Genomic DNA, 13,419 nt, shown 5'->3' with positions numbered 1-13,419 from the left:
GCTAATTCAAATGGGTTCTTTCTTTGGACAAAAAGCTTGCAGTACACTCTTGTCAAAAAAAATCCTGTTTCTTCAGAGAGACAATAATGACATCATGGCAACCACTCCCCCTCTCCCACCCATCCAAGAACTGGCAACTACTACCTTATCACATTGTCCAAGCATAGGAATGCAAGGATAGCTACATCATCCCTGCCATAATAGGCACCAATGACTGCTGGACAGACCACATTCTAATCTGTTTTATTAGCTCCACTGACCTGACCTCAAACATCAGTGTCAACAGAAGCATTTCCGGAAGAGATCACTGTCAAAGCTCTCAAGAACCCCACAGCGCATTCTCAGTGCCTAGTTATCAACCTGTCAAACCTCAACCTACAGGAGCAGCAAAGTGTCCACAGCTTATGAACTGTCCTAATGTCTACCATAACTGGCACCTGTGAAGAGGCTCTTGGCTTCTCTTTCAATGAAAGCCAAGACTGGTTTGACAAGAATGATAACGAGATCGAGGAGTGAATTAACCACAACTGTAAAATATGCCTGGATTGGAAGCTCCATCTTTCTCAAGAGAAAAGAATCAAATACCTGAAGTAGAGACCCAGCAAAAGGCACAGGACCTAAGGTGAATGGAGAAAGCCCAGGAGGCTCAGGAACTCATCGACATGTAGGCATTTTTCAATCATCCATGGCTCCAACAGTCAAGGCCTCACCACCTCAGCAACCCCCACCCCACCCCCTACTCATGACAGAGAGGCAGTTAACAGCCACTAGAAGGAACATTTCAAAGAGCTCCTCAAACACAACGGTCCTTAACATGAGTGCACTTGATTCCACCCCACAGTAGTCTATCCAGGCCAGCCTTGACACCACTCCTGACCAACAAGTTGAGAAGGTCATATCCCAACTCACAAATAGTAGTGCTTTGGGAGCAGACAGTATTATTGCTGAAATCCTCACTCTCGAGAGTGAAGAGCTTCAATCACAAATCCACAGCCTCATCAACTATGCCTGGAGAAAGGAAGAATTCCTGGGGATCTCAGAGGTGCTGTAATTTTGAACATCCTCAAGAAAGAAGACAAGTCCATGGTAATAGAGAGTCTCCCTGCTCACTGCCACATCACTGCCATGATCTACCTCCCAGTGGCGAGACAGTTGCCCTCTGAATAACAATATGAATTTCATCCATCCAGAGGAACAGTAGTGTTACGTCTAAACAAAATGCAGGAAGCAGCATCAGCCAGTGTACATAGCCTTTCTCAACCTCACCAAAGCCTTTCAGTCCATCACTCAGGAGGGACTATGAAACATCTTCCTCAAACTTGGCTGCCCACAGAAATTCATCTCCATTTTACCTTCGTTTCACAAAAGCATGTCAGCCATGATGTTAACCAATGGGTTTACAAAACGATTTTCAGTAAATAAAAGTGTATGATTAGGCTGCCACCATCTCCCCCAACACTTCTCTCAACCTTTTTTGCAACAATGGTACACTTTACCTCCGACCAATTTTCTGCAAAAATGCAGTTAACCTTCAGAGCTAAATCCAACTTTCAGCAATTGCACTCCATTACCCAAACCTCAGAGTCAAGCTGCAATAAGTGGACGATGCTTGTGTTTAAGTACGCTCAGGGGCCAAGCTCACCAAAACATATGGGAGGATGGTTCTTGTCAACCAACTAGCTAGAGTGTTCAAGGACATCTTCAACCTCTCACTGCTGCAGTCGGAGGTTCTCACCTGCTTCAAAAGGGCATCAATCATACCGGTGCCCAAGAAGAGCAGGGTGAGCTGCCTCAATGACCATCACCTGGTAGCATTCGCATCTACTGTGAAGTGCTTTGAGGGGTTGGTCATGGCTAAAATTAACTCCTGCCTGAGCAAGGACCTGGACCCACTTCAATTTGCCTACTGCCAGAAGAGGTCTACAGCGGATACAATCTCACTGGCTCTTCACTTGGCTTTGGAGCACCTGGACAACAACAATGCATACATCAGGCTACTATTTATCGATTACGACTCAGTGTTCAACACCATCATCCCTTCAGTATTAATCAACAAGCTTCAAAACCTGGGCCTCGCTACATCCCTCTGCAACTGGATCCTTGACTTCCTAATCGGTAGACCTCAATCAGTGCAGATCGGTAATAACATCTTCTTCTCGCTGACAATCAACACAGACGCACCTCAAAGATGCATGCTTAGCCCACTGCTCTACTCTCTCTACACTCATGACTGTGTGGTTAGGCACAGCTCAAATGCCATCTATAAATTCACCAATGACACCACTGTTGTTGGCAGAATCTCAGATGGCAACAAAGAGGCATACAGGAGTGAGATAGATTGGCTAGTTGAGTGGTGTCACAACAACCTCGCATTCAATGTCAGCAAGACCAAGGAATTGATTGCGGACTTCAAGAAGGGGAAGTCGGGAGAACACACACCAGTCCTCATTGAGGGGTCAGCGGTGGAAAGCGTGAGCAGCTTCAAGTTCCTGGATGTCAACATCTCAGAGGATCTATCCTGGGCTCAACACATTGATGCAATCACAAAGAAGGCACACCAACAGCTTTACTTCATTAGGAGTTTCAGGAGATTTAATGTGTCACTAAAGGCTCTTGCAAATTTCTATAGATATATGGTGGAGAGCATTCTGACTGGTTGCATCACCACCTGGTATGGAGGCTCCAATGTGGGTTATAGACTCAGCCAGCTCCATCACGGGCACAGCCCTCCCCACCATCGAGGACATCTTCAAGAGACAGTGCCTCAAGAAGGCGGCATCCATCATTAAGGACCCTCACCATCCAGGAGATGCCCTCTTCTCGTGACTACCATCAGGGAGGAGGTACATGAGCCTGAAGACCCACACTCAACGTTTCAAGAACAGCTTCATCCCCTCCACCATCAGATTTCTGAAGGGTCCATGAACCTTACCTCATTATTCCTCTTTTGCACTATTTTATTTATTTGTTTGGTAACTTACAGTAATTTTTATGTCTTGCACTGTACTACTGCCGCAAAACAACAAATTTCACAATGTATGTCAGTGATAATAAACCTGAATCTGATCCTGCACTCAACATCCATACGACAAAGACCCTCTGCAAACCTGTCCCCAGTAGGCTATGCTGCTATCTAACAATAATGTTTCATGGTGAAACCCTGGAAAACGTACACCACTTCCCATACCTCAGGAACCACCTCTCAGCAAAGGCAGACATTAATGATAAAATTCATCACTGCCTTCAATGTGCCAGCACATCCTTCGGCTGATTGAGGAAAAACATATTTGAAGATCAAGACCTCGGATTAGGCAAAAAAAAAACTCTTGGTCTACCAGGCAACAGTGGTCCATGCCTTCCTATATACTTCTGGGACTTGCAGCCTACCGTCTTGACACTGGAGAAACACCACTAATTATTTTCACTCAATTCAAGCTCTGTCATGGGAAAGATCATCAGGCAGACAAAATGATTCAAAGGATGTATTCAAAGCCTCCCTGAAGAAATGCAGTATCCTTACTAAGTCCTGGGAATCAAGTCCTGCTGCAGGGTTTCAACCTGAGACGGTGACAATTCTTTCCTTGCCCACAGATAGTGCTCAACCTGCTGACTTCCTCCAGCAGAATGTTTGTTGCTCCAGATTCCAGTACCTGAAGGTTCTTATGTCTCCAGCTCCTGGGAATCTCCATATCATGACTAATCAAAGTGGAGAAAGAGCATTTTGGATGATGTTGAGGAACTCAGGACCATGTATTGAAAGCACACAGAGGCCCTACATAAGCAGTAGATGCAGCAGACATTTCACAAATTACCCACCCACTTGCTCCATCAGCCACTACCTTCACCATTTGTGAAAGTCTGCAGTTCCACATTGACCTCATTAGCCACCTAAGAATCCACAAAGAGTGGAAAAAAAGTCATCCTTGATCTCAAAGAACTGTCTAAGAAGAGCAGATGAAAATATAACACCGTTTATTTTGTTTGCATAATTCATGTAAAACTAAATTTGACATTTCACTACCAAAACCTTAAATTCTCAAAATTAATTTTAATATTTTAACTGTAATGTGTTGCAATCACATAATCTGTGACAGCCATAACTCAATTGACAGCTTTCTTGCGTGTAAAGTGAGAAGGTTGGGGGTTAAAGTCCAACTGCAACTTGGAAATAATAACTTAAGCTGATGCTCCAGTGCAGTACCAAAGGAGTGCTGGGGTGTGCCATCTTTTGATTGAGATGTTAAACCAAGACTCTATCTGCTTTCAAGGCAGACAGAAAAGAGCCCAATGGTTTTTGAGGTACGTCGAGAAACTATTACTGGTTTCCTGCACAACATCTACTCCCCATCACTAAATCAGTTTGCTCGGCCACAGTGTTGTTTTACAATGTTTTGCCATTTGGAATGAAAAATGCTCCGGCAACATTTCAAAGAATGATTAATTCAGTGATTCATGGGTTAAAACATACAGATGCCTACATTGACGACTTAGTGACTGGGAATGATACATGGGAGGATCACATCTCTGCGTTAGAAAGGTTGTTTGAAAGACTTTCCAAGGCTAACCTTACAGTTAACTTGGCTAAAAGTGAATTTGGCCATGCCACTGTGACGTATCTTGGTTATGTTGTAGGTCAAGGCAAGCAAGCTCCTGTTCAGGCAAAAGTTCAAGCAATATCTGAGTTCCCTATTCCCACAGGTACGAGGACTGTTAGAAGATTTTTGGGAATGGTTGGATATTACCGAAAATTTTGTAAAAATTTTGCTGATATTGCTCTTCCCCTAACTAATCTTCTGAAGAAGGGAGTAAAGTTTGTTTGGACAGATTCTTGTCAAGAAGCATTTAAGAAGCTGAAAGCCATTTTATGCTACCATCCTGTGCTCAGAACACCTGACTTTGAAAAGCCATTTTCATTAGCAGTAGATGCCAGTGATGAAGCTGCAGGAGCTGTGTTGTTGCAGAAGGATGACCTTGATGATATTGACCATCCTGTAGCTTACTTTTCAAAGAAATTTAATGAGCATCAAAAGAATTATTCCACCATAGAGAAAGAATTACTGTCGCTTGTTTTAGTCTTGCAACATTTCAGTGTATATGTTTGCACCGCTCAGAAACCATTGACTGTGTATACAGATCATAACCCATTGGTGTTTCTGAGCCGAGTCAAAAACAAGAACAGAAGGTTGTTAAACTGGAGTTTAATTTTGCAAGAGTTTGATCTCATGATAACTCACATTAAAGGCAAAGATAATGTGATTGCTGATTGTCTTTCCCGATGTTAAATGGGAAACATGTATCTGTACTAATCTGATAGTCTGTAGTTGTGTAGCATGATAATTATTAACATTACTAACTATGCGCGGTTAAAATTTTCTTGGGAAAATTTTTTTTTTAGGTGGGAGGTGTTACGGACTCAGTGAAAGTCCCTTTAAGAGAGAGAGTGTGTGTGTATGTGTGTGTGGGGCGTGCTTACGTCAATAGAAGATAAAGGACGTAATGACGTTGTTGAAGAAGTAAGAAGAAGAAGAACGAGAGAGAGAAGGGAGAGAGACACCAGCCTGCTTGTTTTCTCTATCGATGGATGAGAAACAATAACTGTGTTTGCCACTGAAATCCATGTATGGAAGTTGGAAGTAATCCGGTGGAGTTCACTTTGTTGCTGACCTGTAGAAGGAAACAGGTATTTGTGTGTGGACGACCACGGTTCGGATGCTTTTCGGGGTGAGGAAGTCACTACCGAGTAAACACTGAAGTGTCGTTTGGGTTCCATCGTGGAACATTTGGATTTCGTATGTACTCTCTCTATGTTTTCTACATCTACATCTTATCTTCAGACAACGGTGGTTGTTGAAGAAGCCCTTGCTCATGTTTCACCTTATGGCTTGCGGAACTGAACTTTAAGAACCATTCCGGAACTGGGAGTTTTGGACTTTGTCACACACACAAAGAGTTTAGTTTTGGGGTTAACGTTCGAGGTTTAACATTTTTGAATTCTAACATACTAACATTTTTACTTTTATTTTACATATTATCATAAGTAGTGATTAATAAAATAGTTTTTAACACTGAATCATGCTCAGTGTGTTTCTTTTGTTGCTGGTTTGTGACAGGCCATAATGCATTTTGAGGCGTCTGGAAGTAATAAAAGGCAAGACATAAATGCAAGCCTTTTCTTTTTGTAAAAACACTTCAGCTTTTCTACCACAGTAACTGGCCATGGGTCTGCAGTCCACCAAGGCATTACACACATTTTAGTTGTCTATGTATTTGGCAATCACAAATGAACTAAAGTGCCAACAGTGTCATTGCCACATGGCAAAACCATACTTTTAAACAAACACAAGAATGTAAAATTGAAACAGATTCACCAATTCCTACTATGTAACCCATTAGACAATGGAAATTGAATCCTAATATCCCAGTACCCTTAACTTCAATTGGCTCCCGTTGCTTTGAAATGTTTTCTTCCGATCCAAACTGATAGCCTCAAAGGCAGATGTATTTAATTATAATTGTGTTTACCTGAACTCTAGCACTCTCTCTCTGGTCAGGGGAATCTAACTGGAGGAATCCTGAAATAGTTATGAATCATTTTTCATTGTCAAGTAAACTGAAATACAATATGCCCATGATCGGGATAAGATTCTTTCCTTTGTACCAACTTGCTCCACATCTATTTTGCAATAATTCTAAAAGCTGCACAAATGCATACTCCAACGTCAGCTATTACAACTGCAGACATTACAAAATTCACAAGATAAAACAAAGAATTTGAAGATCAGTCAAACTCAACACTTGGAATTATTTATGAGGGAAATTGAAGATTTTGCCATTTACAAAATTTTTCAAATGCTGGCAAATACACACATTAACATTAATCAGCCTCATAAAAACCTCAGCCCCTTCAAAATATTTTGGAAGTTAAACTGGATAGACTCATTAACACAGGGGTGGCACCTTGATTGCAACGCATGCAACATGACAGCTTCATGCTACCTGCTTAGTAAAAAGACTTCTGTATGCAGCCAGAACTAAAAACGTGGTCGACTGGTTATACTATTGGCAATAGGCCATTATTATAACTTGTTAGCCCTTCTTCAAATAAGCCTGTACCTCAAAGGAGAGGTAAATTGTGGTTTGAGGAGGTGCTAACAATCATGCAGAAATTGACTCTGACTTGGAAAACAGAAGAATGAGACTACATGAGAGATAGTGGGCTTCAAGGTTTCAGGATACCAGACCGAAGAATTTAGTGGAGATGGTGGAAATGCAATGAGATGTCTTATATAGCCCAAGGGACCCTCTAGAAATATTCCTTCTTTCTTTGTCAATATTTTTATTAATTTCAAATAAGAACAAAATGCATGAAACAAAGGAAAAAAAGAAAATGTTACAAAATAGATTGTATTGAATCACACAAGAAATCACAATGCTTCATATTGATAAACAAAAAAAAATCAATTGATATTAATAAGTTGGAATAATTTTATTACAAAAAAAATCTAACCCCACTACCAAAACCAAAGCTGTTTAGTAACATCCTAAAGACATAGTAGTATTGGCCAATATCTGTACATTTAGCACCAAATCAGTGGTTTTGAAAGTAGTTCAAAAAAGGTCCCCATATTTGAAAGTTCAGAATAGATCCAGAAATAGAGCAACGGATCTTCTCTGAATTTAGATACGATATAACATCCCTTAACCATTGAGCATGAGTAGGGGGAATAGTTCCCTTCCATTTAAGCAATACAGCCCTCCTGGCTATAAGAGAAATGAAGGCCAATATGTGTAAGAAGGAAGTCTCCAGAATTATATCTTTTTCTCCAACAATCCCGAGTAATGCAGTTAAAGGATTATTTAGAAATATTCTAAATTGCTCACAGGAGTAGAAAGCCAAGGAGGTCAACAATCAGGTGTGTACCCCCAGGATCTGAAATGCAGTGGTTCACATTTGATGGCATCATACGTGGTTATGAATGAGCTCAATGAATTCATCTTCAACTATAATATCCTACCAACTGTAGCACCACTCTCAGCAAACCTTTAATTCACAGCATCCACATTAATCACTTGCCAAAAATCTTTATCAATCACCACTAAATCCAAGATTCATATGTTCCACTGCATCTTCACATAAGAATACTGAAGTACATCATACTGATTATTTAATTATGAAAGGTATGAAATTTCAAACACAAGGTGTGACACGCTTCTCTCTTGCAAGGCAGTCACAGCTAACTAATAAGGTTCAGGTGCAGCTGCATCATCCTGCAACTGGAGAGGAAACAGTGCTTATCATAATTAGAGAGGCCATCATAGTACCACGGGCTGCAGTGGGGCAAAACCATAGATGATAATGGTACCCTTTTCTGTCTTATCCCACAATTTCTTGGATTTGTAAGCAGCAGATGGTGCAAGGTACAATTCTAAAACAGCCCCATATGCTTACCTTAATGCAATCCTTCAACAGATAAAAGTTGCCGACTGGAAATGAGATAACGAAAATCAGGAAGAGAGTGATGAACATGCACACTCAATGAATATGATACTCCCAGCCAGCAGCTCAAATAATTTAGAGTGATTTCAGATTTGCAAACTTGCACACCATCAGCCTGAGTGGCCTGCAGTCAGGCCATAGGAAAAGGATAGTACAAATGTCAGCAAACCAGAAGGAAAAACCACACAACTTCTTCTACAGAGAAATTAGATTAAGATTTTCATAGGCAGCCCACAGAAGAAGATAATGAAATGCTGGGTGCTTGCTAAACAACCTGCATGCAACATTAAGGAGCAAAGAGGAATCCTACATCAAGCATGTTCAAGTTGGAGTCCATTCTTTTCAGCAAGGAATTGGTAGGGACTACATTAGAATAGTTGGCGGCCAACTGTAATATCGCATCTGATGACCCAAGCCCCATGTACATAAGCTACCCCAATACTGGTTACTACACAAGTTCAAACTTAAGTCAATCAAGTCTGCCACACAAGCAGAGATTGTTGTCATAAGCTCCAGTTTCTGCCATTATATGTGTAGATGCCAATGTTACAAGGAATTCATAAGGTGTCACAGCAAGCTGTCCTCCAATGTGCCATTCCAGGATGCTAGAATATGATCCCACCAATGCCAGTGCCATTTCTGTTAAACAGCCCAAGCCTACTTGGGCTTCTGCTGGGGAACCTAAAGCATTGATCTTCCTGAAGGAAGGTTCCATCTTTATCAATGGAGACTGCCTCCTGTCCTTCCCCCTCCTGCTGATGTCTTCATTATCCCTCAGATTCCTTACTACACCTGCAACCTAACCCTCATCTACCTCCTCAATCTACTTCCTGGTAACCCCAAGCTTTTACCTAATTTTCCCCCAACCCATCTTTCTGAACTATTTCTCAGCCACCCTCCAAACTTCTCAAAAGACATATGCCACCCCGATAATCTTTTCAGCATTACCAGTCTTCTTGCTAGCCCCTGGAGCCTCTCTCTAGCTCCCCAGTTCACCCCACCTGGCCTCACCAGCCTTCCTTCCAACTAATCTCCTTCCTTTAACCTCTTGCACCCTCCCATTCCGTTTCTTCATTCCACCATCATCCACTACCAAGCAATCTCTCCATTAGCTCCAGTTTCTGCAATGGGTGGAGGTCAAGGAGGAAAAGACTTTCTGTACAATTGGCACAATAGACCTATTTTATCATTGGGTTGCACATGCAGTAGAATATAAGAAACTTGGGGCTTCACACCAAACTCATGCAACCACCCACACACAAGGCACGAGAACACCTGTTGAACATTGACCGGAATATTCTGATGATGGAATGTTATCCAAGCTTGCTGGTTACTGGCACTGGACCATGCTAGTTTACAGTCTGTTTCTGGAAGACCCACTCTCAGCTGATCAGTAGGCTGAACCCAAGTTGCAGATTGCACTTCCAGAAAGCCCTTGTGGCCCCACCCTTTCCATGATCACCAGCTATCAGCGTTGTCATTTATAATATTTATGAATGCTTAGATAGTCACAAAAATTCAAAGCTACCCAGGAAATATTTAAAAATTAGAATACAATTTAAAGGTTGAAATTATTAATTTCATATTATATTAAAATACCATAAAAAGAACTCTATATACTTTAAAATAATGAAGTATTGGTTAAATATAGTTAAACCAATATTTAGATACTAAAAATTAAAACATCTAACTGCTGTTTTCCCTGTAGCCATTATTTTCCAAAAATAAAACAAAAATTGAAGATGTTAGAAACCTGAAAAGAGGGCAGAAAGTGCTGCAAACACTCAGTGGGTCAGACAGCACGTGTAGAAAGAGAAACACAGTTAACCTATCATGTTGGCCTTTCTGCTGACTATTGCTTCCCATTAATTTTAATGGGCCCACTATATTTGCACTAGGTTAAACTTTTGCAGCTCTAGTGGACAGATTCACCAGCCTGAGAGTTGAGAAATCTAGGGAAGACTGCACTGCCTCACTGTACCAACAGACTGCAAGTGTCCCAGAACTGATAATTATTGGAGCAGAAGGCTGCACTTTAAACAGCACTCAAGATACTGGAAATCATAAGGTTCATTCCAAAGCTATCATGGCTGCAGCTGCACAGGGTATAGTTGATATAGAAAATGCATGAAATATTCATTTGATAATTCAGTTATGGAACATTTGTAGAAATTATTTTAACTGTACTCTGTCCATTCTGTGATAAATGTTTTGAAGACTTGAATAAAAATGTCAATCTGTATTTTGTAATATCTGTAAATTGGCATTATTTCTATTAATTTCTACAAAGCTGTTTTTTCTCAAGTAAAACCATTTAGAATAGTATTTCTGTTAAGCTTTATGTTGAGTGAAAAGTTCTGAAGTTTTATAGCAATGTGCATTTTCAAGATTATCTTGTGCTTTTTCCTGTTTGCAAAAGTGTTATAAATGCTTCAAATATTAAAGGGATCAAAAGGAACAGAGTCACATAGCTGCAAAACAGCTGTTGATGTGTCCTATGAAAAGGTACAGTGCTGGCTGCAGTTGATCCTTATGTCTACTTTAACATTTCAATCAACCAACACTCAAAATTCAACTGACAAAGAAATTCAATGGAAATCATTTTAGTTAGCGATACAACTGAAGCAGTAATAAGGTAATATTCTGCTTTGTTGATCAGGGAGATCCCTAACTGACAAACTTTAGGCCATTTATTTAGATTCAATGCCCACATGGTCGTGTAGTGGTTAGCGTAACGCTATCGCAGCACCAGCGATCAGGGTTCAATTCCCACCACTGTCTGTAAAGAGTTTGTACGTTCTACCTGGGACTACATTGGTTTCCTCCAAGTGCTCCAGTTTCCTCCCACATTCCAAAGATGTACGAGTCAGCAGGTTAACATGGGTGTAATTGGGTGGCATGGACTCGTTGGGCCAGAAGGGCCTGTTACCATGCTGTATAAATAAAGTTTCATAAAATTAATATGTGCGTCCTCATAACAACCTGAAGAAATTATTGATTTATGGTGAGAGGAAGAAGTTTGAAAGGATATTTGGAGGGAAAGTATCTTTTCCACACAGAGAGTGGTTGATACCAGGAAATCATTGCCAGAGGATGTGATGGAGTCAGATACAATTACTACAATTAAGATACATGTAGACAGGCACTTAATTAGGCAAGGCACAAAAGGCTATGGACTTTATGCAGGTAAATGGGATTAGTTTAGACAACTAAAATGGTTGGCATGGATATAGTGGGCCGAAGGACCTATTTCTGTGCTGTGCAAATCTGATTCTATGACCCTATTACAAACAAAAGGATATTTGTTCCAATTTCCCTTCTCACAAACTAGCATGTCTATTGAATTGGAAGCACTTGGTTTGAACTGAAACTTGTTCTGTCCACCGAAAGCTATGTTCATAATACATATATTGCTCAACCACCATCAAGGAAATACTTACGGGTCTCGAGCAATACAAATGCATATGAATATTATGTACTAATTCTTGCAATTACTCATTTGTTCTAATTCATTTTTAAAATACGAGTAAACAAATTTGCAGAACTCAAACAAGAATACTCCTACCAAAATATGGAAAGCACAAAATTAAACATAGCTCAGAAAAGAAATTGTCCCTTTGGCCATCAAAATATACTATTTTCACTCTTCCACTAAGCACTATATAATCAAAAATGTACAAGTACTTGACTAAATAACTAAAAATATATGGTTAGACATCTGGAGTTTTAAGCCCCTCTGGCAGTTTTCATAGTTAAAGGTCTGCTCATGAACATCCAAAGGCCAATTAAAATTTAATTTAACTTTAAAAAGTTAATATTAAAATGCTTCAGAAGATCAATTTTTTTTAAAAAAATTCTCAGATGGTTCATACTTTTCAGTGGTCATTGTATATGGATTGCAGTTACACTGTTCCCAATGTGAAATTTAAACCATAGAGAGGCACCCATATGGTGTACAGACTATTTTTTTCTGTGCCAGCAATCCAGCAACTTCATTTTGTAACAATATAATACATTGCCACTGTGGAAAAATGATGTTATAACTGCAGTATCAAAAGACAAAAAACTTCATCAATGATAACAGTGAGTTGAAGATGCAGTCATTATTTTCAAACTATATAAAGATGCAGGTGCAAATCTCACCAGTTCACCAATATTGATTAAGCTTCTAAATGGCTCACTGTATCCACTTGATTCAAGCTATATCCTCATCTAGGTTCATATGAAGGTATAGACTGCAGTATTGTGAAAGGTGCTGTCTTTCACATAAGATATTTAGATGAGGTCCTCTCTTGACTATTGAGAAGGAGTCAAAAAGATGTACAGGTTAGGAAGTTGTGGGAATGCTATGTTGACGCTGGAAGCGTGGCAACACTTGTGGGCTGCCCCCAGAACACTCTATGCAAAAAGATGCATTTCACTGTGTGTTTCAATGTACATTTGACTAATGAAGAAATCTTAGAGTTCTGAAGGCACAAGGACACCTGCGGCCTAAGTGAATGGTAGAACAGAAGGTCTATGGCTTAGCAATGAGATTTAACAAAAAAAAACATTGACAGAGAAGAAGCATGCAAACTCAAATCAGGGATATAAAAAGAGGAAAGTCAGGCTAAGAGAGCAAAAAAAAATTAAAACACTTAATATTTCCAAAAGAATATATTACATGCAGGAAGTAAGGATGAACTGTTCAAAATGTTTTTCTTTCAGAACAAGAAAGGTTGATTGGTATTACATTCAGTACCACATCAGTATAAAAAATTGAGTAACCACACACTTTATTATCAGCTCTAATTTTCCATGGAAGGTTCAATGAAGTATATCAGCGCAAATCCAGCAACTTCCATTGGCACAGCTAGGGGAATTGGCTAACTTACAGAAAACAGAGTCAATAAAAATGGATCAATTTTGGATTGACAATTGTA

At 40.0% G+C, this 13,419-nt stretch overlaps 1 protein-coding gene across 2 annotated transcripts in view; it reads right to left on the bottom strand.

Annotated features, from left to right (window-relative positions):
- The window catches only part of fsip1 (fibrous sheath interacting protein 1), a 624,412-nt gene that overhangs the window by 567,665 nt on the left and 43,328 nt on the right, over positions 1-13,419 (bottom strand). The gene's annotated exons all lie outside the window — the stretch shown is intronic.

This window comes from Pristis pectinata, chromosome 1 (assembly GCF_009764475.1).
Source record: "Pristis pectinata isolate sPriPec2 chromosome 1, sPriPec2.1.pri, whole genome shotgun sequence".
In the NCBI taxonomy this organism is placed as follows: Eukaryota; Metazoa; Chordata; class Chondrichthyes; order Rhinopristiformes; family Pristidae; genus Pristis; species Pristis pectinata.
Note: the sequence above shows the minus strand (reverse complement) of the source record. Positions and strands in the feature narration are given on the sequence as shown.